This window comes from Balaenoptera acutorostrata, chromosome 1, assembly GCF_949987535.1.
Source record: "Balaenoptera acutorostrata chromosome 1, mBalAcu1.1, whole genome shotgun sequence".
NCBI lineage: Eukaryota > Metazoa > Chordata > Mammalia > Artiodactyla > Balaenopteridae > Balaenoptera > Balaenoptera acutorostrata.
Window position 1 is genome coordinate 125,914,936 of NC_080064.1, and position 11,708 is coordinate 125,926,643.

An 11,708-nucleotide genomic window follows, 5' to 3' on the forward strand; every position below is an offset into this window, starting at 1 on the left:
TGGGACTCTGCACTTCCCCCTCCCTGATTCTCCAGAAGAGCAGGTGGCCCCCCTCTGAGGGCAGGGGCAAGACCACGGACCAAGTCCCCCTGCACTAAGGCACTACTGGAAGCTCTTCCTGAACAGCAGTCCTGGCTTGGAGCGAACCCATGGACCGCCAAAGCTGGTCTCGTCCTGCAGCTGAGGGACGCAGGCTTTAAGTCAGCTGCCTTGGCTTTAAATCAATCAGTCCCCCCTTTAAGTCAGGTGACCTGATTTTAAATCACTGTGTGCCCCTCAAGCCTGCAACTTCAAAAGTTGGGAACTTCACTTTGATCCCAGCACCTCACACAGCTGAATGCACACTGTAATCACCCCCAACCCTGGCTTAGAGGCAGGATATAAGGTAAGGGGATGGGCGTGCACACATGGTGATGAGGGTGTACTTCATGTACCAGAAGGGTCCAGGTACTCTGGGCACAGCAAGCAGTGCACGATACAGCAGCTCCCTGGCAAAGTTGGTGATGCACAGGGGGAGCAGGCACACCCAGGCATGCAAAGGCTCCAGGGCGGGAGCTGGGGCACAACCAGCCGGGAGGGTGTGAAAGCGGAGGATCTGAGCCTTCTGGAGAAAGGCAGACACAGAGGATGGATGAGAAACAAAGACCAGATGAAACATGGATTTGAAAAATACACCCTGCTCTTGAATTGGGATGGCGGGCACCCCAGATTTGAATCTTCTTATCCCCAGTAGCTAGTGCTTTGGCATTTGCCCAATTACTTATAAAATGTGACTGATAATATCTAATCCATAGAATACAGCATTTGGAGTGGTTTTGCGTGTTTATGTTGCTATAGGGGAATAAACTTTTCTACAAGAAAAATGTATATTTTCTGAAATAAATTAAAACCCCTTTTTGAAAAGTACTATATCGGACTTCCCTGGTGGCGCAGTGGTTAAGAATCTGCTTGCCAAGGCAGAGGACATGGGCTCGAGCCCTGGTCAGGGAAGATCCCAAATGCCACGGAGCAGCTAAGCCCATGCCCCACAACTACTGAGGCTGGAGGCCACAACTAATGAAGCCTGCGCGCCTAAAGCCTGTGCTCCACAACAAGCGCAACAAGAGAATCCACCACAATGAGAAGCCCGTGCACCGCAACAAAGAGTAACCCCCGCTCACTGCAACTAGACAAAGCCCACACGCAGCAACGAAGACCCAACGCAGCCAAAAATAATTAAATTAATTATTTTTTTTTTAAAAAACTACTATATCCTTCTATACATCTTCTCTGAGAAAAACAGAGAGAAGGAGTGGGAGAGTGAGAAAGACCAATACTTAATGCACATCCCTGATGCAAGTGCTCTGCTGGCTCAGATAGTTTTATGCCCACTTTACAAAGGAGGAAGTAAGCTCAGAGAGGTTTAGTAATTTTCCCAAAGCCAAACAGCTACTGAGTGGCAGAACCAGGATCTGAACCAAGTCTGTTACCTTCAAAGCCTAAGCCCTCATCACAACAAAACTCAATTAATATTTACATTTATCGAATTACATTGCAACCTGGGGAGTTCTTGGCACAGTCCTGAATAAGAGTGAGAAAGAAAGAAATAGCATTGTTCATCCAGTCAACCAAAATTTTTGAAGCAGCTGCTAGATGCCTGGACCTGTTTGGAGTTCAGCAGTGATCAAGGCAGGAAGAGTCCTGCTTTCATGAACCATGTAGTGGGGAGGAGAGACAGGTGCAACTTGGGTGAGGGATTTCACCTTGCTGGGCCTATGTTTTCTCATCTGGAAAATGGGATGGGTGTTTCTCATTTTCTGGGATTGTCCCGCCCTCATATTCTCTGATTCCATAAGAAGCATTTGTTTTCCTGTTTCTTTAACATTCAATCAGGCCATGAGCTGTGATGAATGTCGTTAGCTGCTCCCCAAATCACTCTATTTCCACCCATTTCCTGTGATCAGGTCTTTCCCCCAACATGACTCACAATCAATCAAGTCACAGAAGCTAAGGGGCACCCAGCAGAAGAATTCCAACCCTGGCTTCTCAGGAGCTCTGCGGTCTACCTGGGCAGGTAAACTTCACGCACCTGGCACAAGGTGACCATCCCTGGTTTCACATCAACATGATCTCAGGCACAAACCTCCTTGTTTTTCCATTTTGTCTTTAAGTTACTTGCTGAAACAACTGCACAAATATGAAAAAGATATAAAATCAGGCATCGTCTGCCCTCAGTGCCTACTAAATGATTTTCTGCCACTTTAATGATAAAGATACAACATTTCAGCATTCCGCTGCCCTTATTATTTTTCATTTTGTTGATATTTCTACTGAATACATCTTTCAATATTTTAACAATGGAACATGTATTCAGGTTGTTCCACACACAGCCTTTGGTGGTAAGGGTTTTGTTGTTATATTTCTATTATGTTTCCTTTAAAAATAATTATCCTGTTTAAATGGATTACGTCAATTTTATAGGCATTTATCATATGATATTGATGAAATTAATACATAGAGGGCAGTAGTACAAATTGATTGGAATTGAGAGCCTCCATTAGCACACTTAAATATGAATATTATATATATATATATATATATATATATATATTTATAAGCCAAATTACATGCTGAGTGAGATTCTCCTACTCTTTTTCACTCTCTGCCCCTCAAGCCTGTGAGAAATGGAATAATTCTTGCCATATCAGTAAAAAAAAGATGTCACAGACATCAGCACTTGCAGCCCTCCAGTGTGAGCTGGCAGGCCCTGAGGAACTCAGGATATGCAAATACAGAATGCAGGCCCCAGAGAGCTGAGGTGCATATCAAAGGAATGATTTCAGTGAGCCCAGACGCTTGCATCTTCCCATAGAAAGAAAAGCGCTACATTCCTCACCTTGGGAGAGCTGGTTTTCCTTAGTTAACAATCACCTTTTGATGTTCCCCATTACCTGCGCCATTCCCCTCCCCTGTCCCCTCCCCCCAGTACTTTAGCTCAGGGAGGAAGGAGCGCAGAGAGACTCAGCTGAACAAGGGGCCTGCGAGCCTGGGGATGCGTTTTCAGCCACTTTCCCCGCAGTCAGGAGGAGGGGCGCTGACGTTCCAACCGGACCCTGGGCCTCCCTTGCCCCGTTTCCCCTCAGGACGCTCAGGCCGACCCACTCCCCACGCCCACCAGGCCCCGCGAGCCAGGCTGAGGGCAGGGGCGAGAGGAGGGACTGAAGTTCCCCGGGACCAGACGCAGGGGGCCGCTCTTTCTGCACAGCAGCGGCGGGTGGCAGCGAACACCTGCCCGTCAGAAGCTGGTCTTGCGCTGACGCCCGGGCACCGGACCAGGAAGAGGGTCGGCGCCCACTTACCCAGCCCGCGGGCCCCAGGACTGTCGTGGCTTCAGCCGCCAGGGCCCCTCCAGAGCCGGCAGCCTCAGTGAGGCCGCCCTCCCCTCGGGCTCTGGGGCACTTCAGTGACGGCGGAGGGAAGAGACCCCGAGCCGGGAGTTCCAGCTCTGCGGAAACGTGGGCTCCGTTCTGGGCGAGGAGGTGGGACCGCTCTGCCCCCAGGCCTTCCGGGAGTGAGGGCGGCGCCGGGGGAGGAGCCGCCTGCAGCCGCCAGGAGCCCTTCCGGGGGTCCTGGAGGGGCGGCTCGGCCTGGGGGCCCTGCCCACTGTGGCCGCAGCCCAGGCCTTTTTCCTCGAATCCTACACAAAAAAGAAAGATACACAGTCTATAGTAAATATTCACAAATGATTGTTGCTGCTGTGCTTACTATTCTATTAAAGGTGTAAAATCCATAAAACACTTTAAGTTCAAAGTTAAATATGAATTTTTACCTTTCTAATTATGTCTCTGCTATTCCCAACTGTGATTAATGAATCAGAGACTGTGGCATCACCAGTTAAAAATGAGCTTGAGAAAAAAATAGAACTCAGGCCCACCAGGCCTACTGAATCATGATCTGCACTTTTACAATCTCTCCAGTGTACTTGTGTACCCATGAATAGTTGAAAGGTACATTTCTACCTCGACATGTCTTTTCTGTCTGAGAAATACACACATTTTATCCAGGTTGATATAAATAACACACTCAAAAATGCATATGCCTTTGTTGAAACCATCATTTTATCATTTCTTTTCCAGATAAGTATAGTCTCTATACTGGATTTGTGGATCACATGCCATACTCTTTTCTTGTAGTTAGAAATAAGGTAGAGAAAGTTACTTTGTAAATATATATATATATATATATATATATATATATATATATATATATATATTAGTGGATAATTGAAGACAGTCTTCTAAATTAAAACCAGTTCTCTTAACTTGCTGTTTTCTTCTTGGGTCACATTATGAACTCTTCCCGTGGCCACATGGCATGTGTACTTTTAATTTCAGGGGCTGCTGGCATTCCAGGATGTGGCCATAGATTTCTCTCAAGAGGAGTGAGAATGACTGGACCAAAATCAATGGGAATTGTACAGGGATGTGATTTTAGAGAAGTATAGGAACCTGCTCTCCTTGGGTGAGGATACCTTCCTTCCAGAATTCCTTATCCAACCACAGGGTTTAGAGTCCTTCATTTGTAGAATGTCTCCTGGAATCTTCTGCTTCCTACAATAGGGTTTTAGTTTGCAACGTTTCAGGAAAGATTGGGAGTTTGTGGATATAATTTATCCTATTCTTTTAAAATTGCAGCCTCCCTTTTAATATACTTAGTAACTGCTTGGGTTGTGTCTATATGAACTGTGTACTATATGCTTCTGTTATAGTCCTTACAATATTTTTTTGCCTTATTTTCTGTAACAATTTTCCATGGATTCTTTGGGCTTAAGGTATATTAAAAGGGAGACTGCGATTCTGGGACTTCCCTGGTGATGCAGTGGTTAAGAATTCACCTGCCAATGCAGGGGACCCGGTTCGATCCCCGGTCCGGGAAGATCCCACGTGCCACGGAGCAACTAAGCCAGTGGGCCACAACTACTGAGCCTGCGCACCACAACTACTGAAGCCGGCGTGCCTTGAGCCCGTGCGCCATTTATTTTTTGGAGAATAAAACCGACTCTGAGTGATTAAAATTTAGACCAACTAGTCAAAATGCTTTATCACCTGTTCTTCAAAAACACTGATCAACGGAACAAGTTTTACTAGGGATAACAGTGTGATTGTATTCCGGAGTTCATATGGGCAATATGGTTTATGACCTTGATGCTGGATCACGACATTTCAATGGTATAACTGCTATTAATTGTCTGTTTGTTCAACGATTAAAGTCTCACGTGATCTGAGTTCAGACTGGAGTCATCCTGGTTGGTTTCTGTCTATTGCAGATTTCTTCCAGTATGAAAGGACAAGAGCAATTCGGCTTCCTTTACAAAATATCTTCAAACTAAATGATGATATAATCTACATTCAATTAATTTATACATACCCTACTGTAGAACAGGGTTTGTTACGGTGGCAGAGCCCGGTAATTATGTAAAACTGAAACCTTTATCTGCAGTGGTTCAAGTCCTCTTCCTAAGAATATGTTTATAATCAACATTCTTTCACAAATTACCCAATTTAATTCACCATAGCATTCCTCATATTAACTAAATGGAGAATCCTAGGCTATATACGAATCCAGAAAGGGCCAAAAATCATCATCCCCCATGGATTATTACAACCCATTGCTGAGGCATTCAAATTACTTATTAAAGAACCACTATGTCCATCAACATCATCAATTTATATATTATTGCCCCAATGCTAGCCTTAACCCTGGCTCTCACAACATGAATTCCTCTTCCCATATCTTATCCACTAATTAATATAAATGTAGGCATATTATTTATATTAGCCATATCACACCTAGCCATCTATTCCATCCTCAGATCTGGATGAGCTTCACGTTCAAAATACTCACTCACTGGAACTCTAGGGACAGTAGCACAGACAATCTCATATGAAGTAATGTAACAGTTATTCTATTCTCAGTCTTACTGATAAATGGATCATTTACACTTTCAACAGTAATTATGACACAAGAACACCTATGACTAATTTTCTCCTGACCCCTACCCAGAATTTGATTATCTCCGCAGTAGCAGAAATCCAATGAAGCCCCACTTGATTTAACAGAAGTAGAATCAAAACCTGTATATGTCTTCAATGTAGAAAATGTAGCAGGCCCATTCACCCCATCCTTCCTAGAGAATATGTCAATTTCCCTATAATAAACATTTCCACAACAATCTATTTTAAGGAGCATTTGACAATCCCTAGGTGCCAGAATTATAGATTCTTTCATCTTGTGAATATAGTTTTTTTAAATAATTTTTATAGTTTTCCTACCTTTAAACAAAATGTACTCCATTGCTGTGGAATATTCCTTCATAGGAGCGTGCATGATTCATTTCTGCATCCGCTTGTGATGGCCTTCAAGTTCTTTCAGGTTTGGCTCCTGTGGCTGCAGAGTCCATGTCCGTGTGTCCTGGTGCAGGGCTGGTGGGTTTGTGTTCAACTGGGAGGAGCACTGTGAGTCTGTGTGCACGGACTTCGCTATCTGAGGCCCGATTGTTTCAGAAGTGGTTGCATCCCCCCCGCTGCATACCAGGCTTTCCATTGCTCCACATCCTGCTGATATTTGATACTATGTCTTTCATGTCTGCCATTCTGGTAGGTGTATGCACAGTATTTTTCTTATGGTTTTAATCCCTCGGTTGTTAGTGAAGTTGTGCATCTTGTGGTATTCATGGACTATTTCCTGTTGTTTTTTAAAAAGTTTAAAAAATTGTGGTCAAATACACATAACATAAAATTTACTATCTTAACCATTTTTAAGTGCACATTTCAGGGTCAAGAAGTAATTCGCACTGTTGTGCAAACCTGACCGCCATCGTCCTCCAGAACTTTTTCGTCTTGCAAAATTGAAACAGTCCCCATTAAACACTCACTCCCCATTGTCCCTCCCTCAGCCTCTGGCACTCAACATCCTACTTTATGTCTCTATGTTTCCGACTGCTCTAGGGGTCTTGTATGAGTGGATCAAGCACTGTTTGTTTTTTGTGTCTAGCTTACATCACTGAGCATAATGCCCTCAAGGTTCATCCCTGCTGCAGCCCGTGTCAGAATTGCCTTCCTTTTTAGGCTGAATAACATTCCCTTGTATTGATGGACTGTTTTTCTTCTCCATTCATCCATTAGTGGACACATGTAATATCTACATTCATTTCTCCTGTCATAATATTTGTGGAATAATGTCAGAAAGTCCTATGAATCAAAAGTCATTTGCCATTAACTTTTTTCTTAAACTTTTTATTGTGAAAAACATCAAAGCTAAGAAAAGGGAAAAATACATGTCAGCTTCACTTGTGTTCAGGAATTAATACTTTACGGATTCACTTTATTCCCTGTGTGTGTGCTATGCTTGTGCATGTGCCTGTTTGCATACATATGCTGTGAATGTGCATAGGTATGTGCACTTGCACACGTTAGTGTGTCCATGGGCATATGCGTGCATGTGTGTTCATATGCTAGTGTGTGAATATATTTGTGCTGTGCACGTGCATATGTTTGTGTGTGTGCTGTGCCTGCCTGTGCGCACACCTGTGTGTTTGCTGGAACCACTTGCACTTGCAAGTTGGTTGCAGACTGAATTGTGCCCCAGATATATCCGCACGCAGCTGCTCCAACAATCCTGCGTAGCCACGTAAAGGTCACAGATCTCAGGGATTTAAATGGATGGAGCAGGATGTCCTGACACAGAGTCTGTCCTCCAATGACTGTCACCGTCTCAGTAACTTCTTTCACACCTTCTTTAAACCCCATTCAGGGTCCAGTTTAGACCCCCATTACATTCAGTCACCTGCCCCAGGTCCCCTAAAGCAACAATGTCACAGTTGGGGAGCCCGGCCAAGTATGGGGGTGCCCCTCCTGTTGGCCTGGCCTCCAGGCCCTGCACTTGGCTCCTGTGTTTCCATCTCTCAGCCAGGCCCCGACTTGGATGGGGCCGCCACCTCTTTCCTCACAGGGTCCCACCGCCCAGCCAAGGGGGTTCATTCTCCCCAAACACAGTATCAGGAGTGGGGTGGTGGTGACAGTCCCCACTGGGTCTCCTTCATGTGAGACCCTGTGCTGTTGAAAGATCAGGCACCCTGTCCTCGGGGGTGGGGGGCTGGGGGGTGACATGCGGCCCACGATGGGCAGGCGGGTCCCCGGGTGGGGCGAGCCAGCGTGCAAGGAGTTCCGCGGTAGGTTCTCCTCTCCAACTGCTTCTGTGTCCCTACCTCTCCCCGTGCCTCCCCTGGAACACAGTGCGGTGCCTGGGACGGGAGCCATGGGAGCCGTCAGCCACCGCCCCCTCTACACACACACACGCACACGCACACGCACACGCACACGCTGCAGGGAAGCAGGACCTGAGTGTAGGGCTCTCAGCGGCCCTGAGCGCCACGCCCGGAATTGGCCAGCCGAATGGACAGATCGGATCTCCCAGCCCGGACCATGCAGGACTCTCCTGCCTGGGCTTCCAGTGTGGTCGCCTCCTTCTGGAAGCCTGGGAGGCTGGAATCAGGCCACTTCTTGTCTGTCTTGGCAGCAGACTGGGCTGCACTCTAAGAAGTTCGTGGCTCACCCATGGATCCTGACCATCAGGTGGCCAGAGGAATTGGGAACATTTCTGTTTTGCCTGTTGAAATGTTTAATGACAAAGATTTTGTTCAGTTTCCTGATGTGGGTGTCCAAAGATGAGAGACCCATGTGTGTGATCTGTACCTCCTATGAGATCAGCCCTAAGCTAGTTTAAACATGATCAAGTTCTGTCTACACGGTAGATTTAGACCTCTGCATGTCTTGTCTACCGATTATGTTTAGAGCTGACCATGTGTTGTCTATAATAAGAAGATTTAGACCTGACCATGTTCTGTGTACGCTAGGACTATGGGGACCTGGGTAGAGACCCGGCCTGGCCTCAGTACTGGGAAGCTCTGTGCCTGCATCTGAATGTCAGTGCTTAGATGTCTGGGGTCTGGAGCTGAGGTGGGTTTGTCTACGTAACAGCCTCTCCTCTGAGTGTGGTGACCTGGTCCTCCCAAGGGTCAGTGCTATGGTCGGGGCCTTAGTCTTAATCCCTGCAAGGTTCACCTTCCCTGGGGCTCGTGGAGAAGCCTCAGGGAGGCTACCTGGCAATAATTCCAATTTACCAGCATGTGCATGGTGCATAGGTAGGCAGGTTTAGCTGGTGAAATGATTGCAGGGCACGCAGATTGGGCAAAAGGCCGATAGGCAGGTTTAGCTGGTGAATTGATTGCAGGGCACACAGATTGGGCAAAAGGCCGATGGGTAACAGCTGAGGCTGCTGCTGAGCACTCCTTCCAGTCTACCGTCCCTACTCAGCAGAGTCCAGAGCTGCCCCTCGGCTTTCAGCCCTGCTGTCCTGTGAGTTTTCTCAACATGTAAGTGAGACGAGAAAGGACTGAGCCTGCCAGCGTCAAGGTCGTGTGTTCAACTCTAGCCTGAAAGCTTTAAAAACAGTTAAAATCACACAGAACCAAAGTGAGAAGAGGAGGACTCCTGTGGGACAAGTGTGGGGAAAGGAGACCCACCTGACACTTTTTCCCATCCCAGGAGGTCCCAGGGACCCAGCTTGTTTCCACATTGGGGGAGCACCCTGCAGAGCCATGGTGTCCTGACCAAGGGGACGTGTGACCCCAGGTGCAGGGTCTGGGGAGGTGAGGTCACCCTGGGACTGTGGACATGTGACCCAGGTGGAGGGGTCTGGGGAGGTGGGTCACCCTGGTGAGTGTGGATGTGTGACCCCAGGTATAGGGTGCGGGGACTGTGTGGGTCTCACCACACCTGCATGGGTCAGGATCACATGTACGGGGAGACCACATATGCACTCTTTGCCTGCAGTGTGTCCTGTCCCCTTTGAGATTTCCAACCTCTGCATTAAGGGTGTTGCCCTGATTAACCTGTGGTTCCTTTTCTTCTCTTAATCTTGTCACAATCATATGAGGTCAGACATGTTTGAGTGGGTTGCTGCTCTGTGTTCTGGTGAGTGACAACACTTGGTGGTATCATATTAATATCATAGCATATCATATGTCTAATCTATGGGGGTCACCACTGCCTGGGTCCCCCTGGACAGAGGTCAGGTGAGCACAGACTAGCCCCCCCTAAGAATGGTCTCCCACGTGCTCTGTGAGGGTACTGTGATGGCCCCTAAGGTAGGGGACTGTGTCTGGGCCTCTGACATTTGTGATGACGGGGAGTCGAAATGGAATCTCAATTAACAAGACATTATTTTAAGAATTTATTTTAAGTGAAATAAAACACACATCACAAAAAAACAAAAACAAAAACACACACACATCACATACCCTTTACCATCATCACCATTTTAAGTGCACGTTTCTGAGGCATCAGATATATTCACTTTCTCGTGGAGCCATCACCACCATCCCTAGAACTTTTCATCTTGCAAAACGAAAATTCCACAACCATGAAAGTCTCACTTCCCATTCCCTCCCACTGCCCCTGGCACCGATATCCACTTCAGTCACTGAGTTGTCGACTCCAGGGCATCCACTGGAGTGGAATCCTGCAGTGTTTGCTGACGGGTCATTTTGGAAGAGCTGACTTTCAGTCTGAAGCTCTGCCTGTTTGCATCTGAAGATTCTGCATTTAAGGAGAGGGTGTATGAGGAAGGGGGTGTATGAGGGACAAAGGTGTCCTGGGTGCAGATGAGCCAGGACCTGACCAGCTGCCTTTTGGGTCCTCTGGTCCCATCTCTTGCTCTGTGCCTCATCTGCATCATCACTGTCCCCGCTGGCACCCCTGGGGTGTTGTTGTCTGAGTGAGACTCCCCTGGTGCCCCTGCTCTCCTCCCCTCCTCCTGCTGGTTGGGGAGGGAACTGCTTGCTGTGTGGGCTCTAGTCCTGAGGCATGAAGGAACCTGTAGCATGGACCTGCAGAGTGTGGGGTGTGGTCCCAAGAGCATGGGGCCCACATAGGACACAACATCGGGGCGTGACAAGTGCTAGGGCTGCCTCATCACTGACAGGGAATGTTGCGCAGATCCTGCACGGGAGGGTGTGGTGGGTGGCCTGGGACCCTAGAGGCCCCATTCCTATCCTGGAGCTTGGAGAGTGCATCCCCATGGGCTCCAGATTCACCCCATATCTCAGCCATATCCCTCTGTCCTGTCTTTGAACTCAGGAAAACGAGCTCTCTTGTCCACAACATAGGCCTGATCCTGTTGGTACTAGGATTCTTTAAGTTAGGCGTCCTGGGATAGCAGCTCTTTTTAGGTCTGAGAAGGAACAACTCAGGAGTGTACAACAATTTCAGATGAAACTAATATTCAATGACTATCTCTAACTATTCGGTTCTTGACTTCTATGAGTCATTATTCTCCTGGTTTTAGCTCTGATGTGGGGATTACAGAGGAGTCAACATTTAAATCTTCATAATCTGTGTATTTGTAGCTTCAGTATCATTACTGACCCATAGTTTTTTATGGTTTGGGAAGAGTTATTGATTTCATGTATCATGTAAAGGATTCACAATGATGATAGGGCAATTAAGATTACAATAGTGGCTAGGAAATTGTTCACATTTTCTCTACCTGTGCATCTATTGTATGCAAGTGAGTTAGTTTAGATGTCAATATTAGTGAAATGATATAGAGGACTAGAGAACTTATTTTAAAAATCACTATTCATGTGTGATGATGAAAATGTAAAAGTT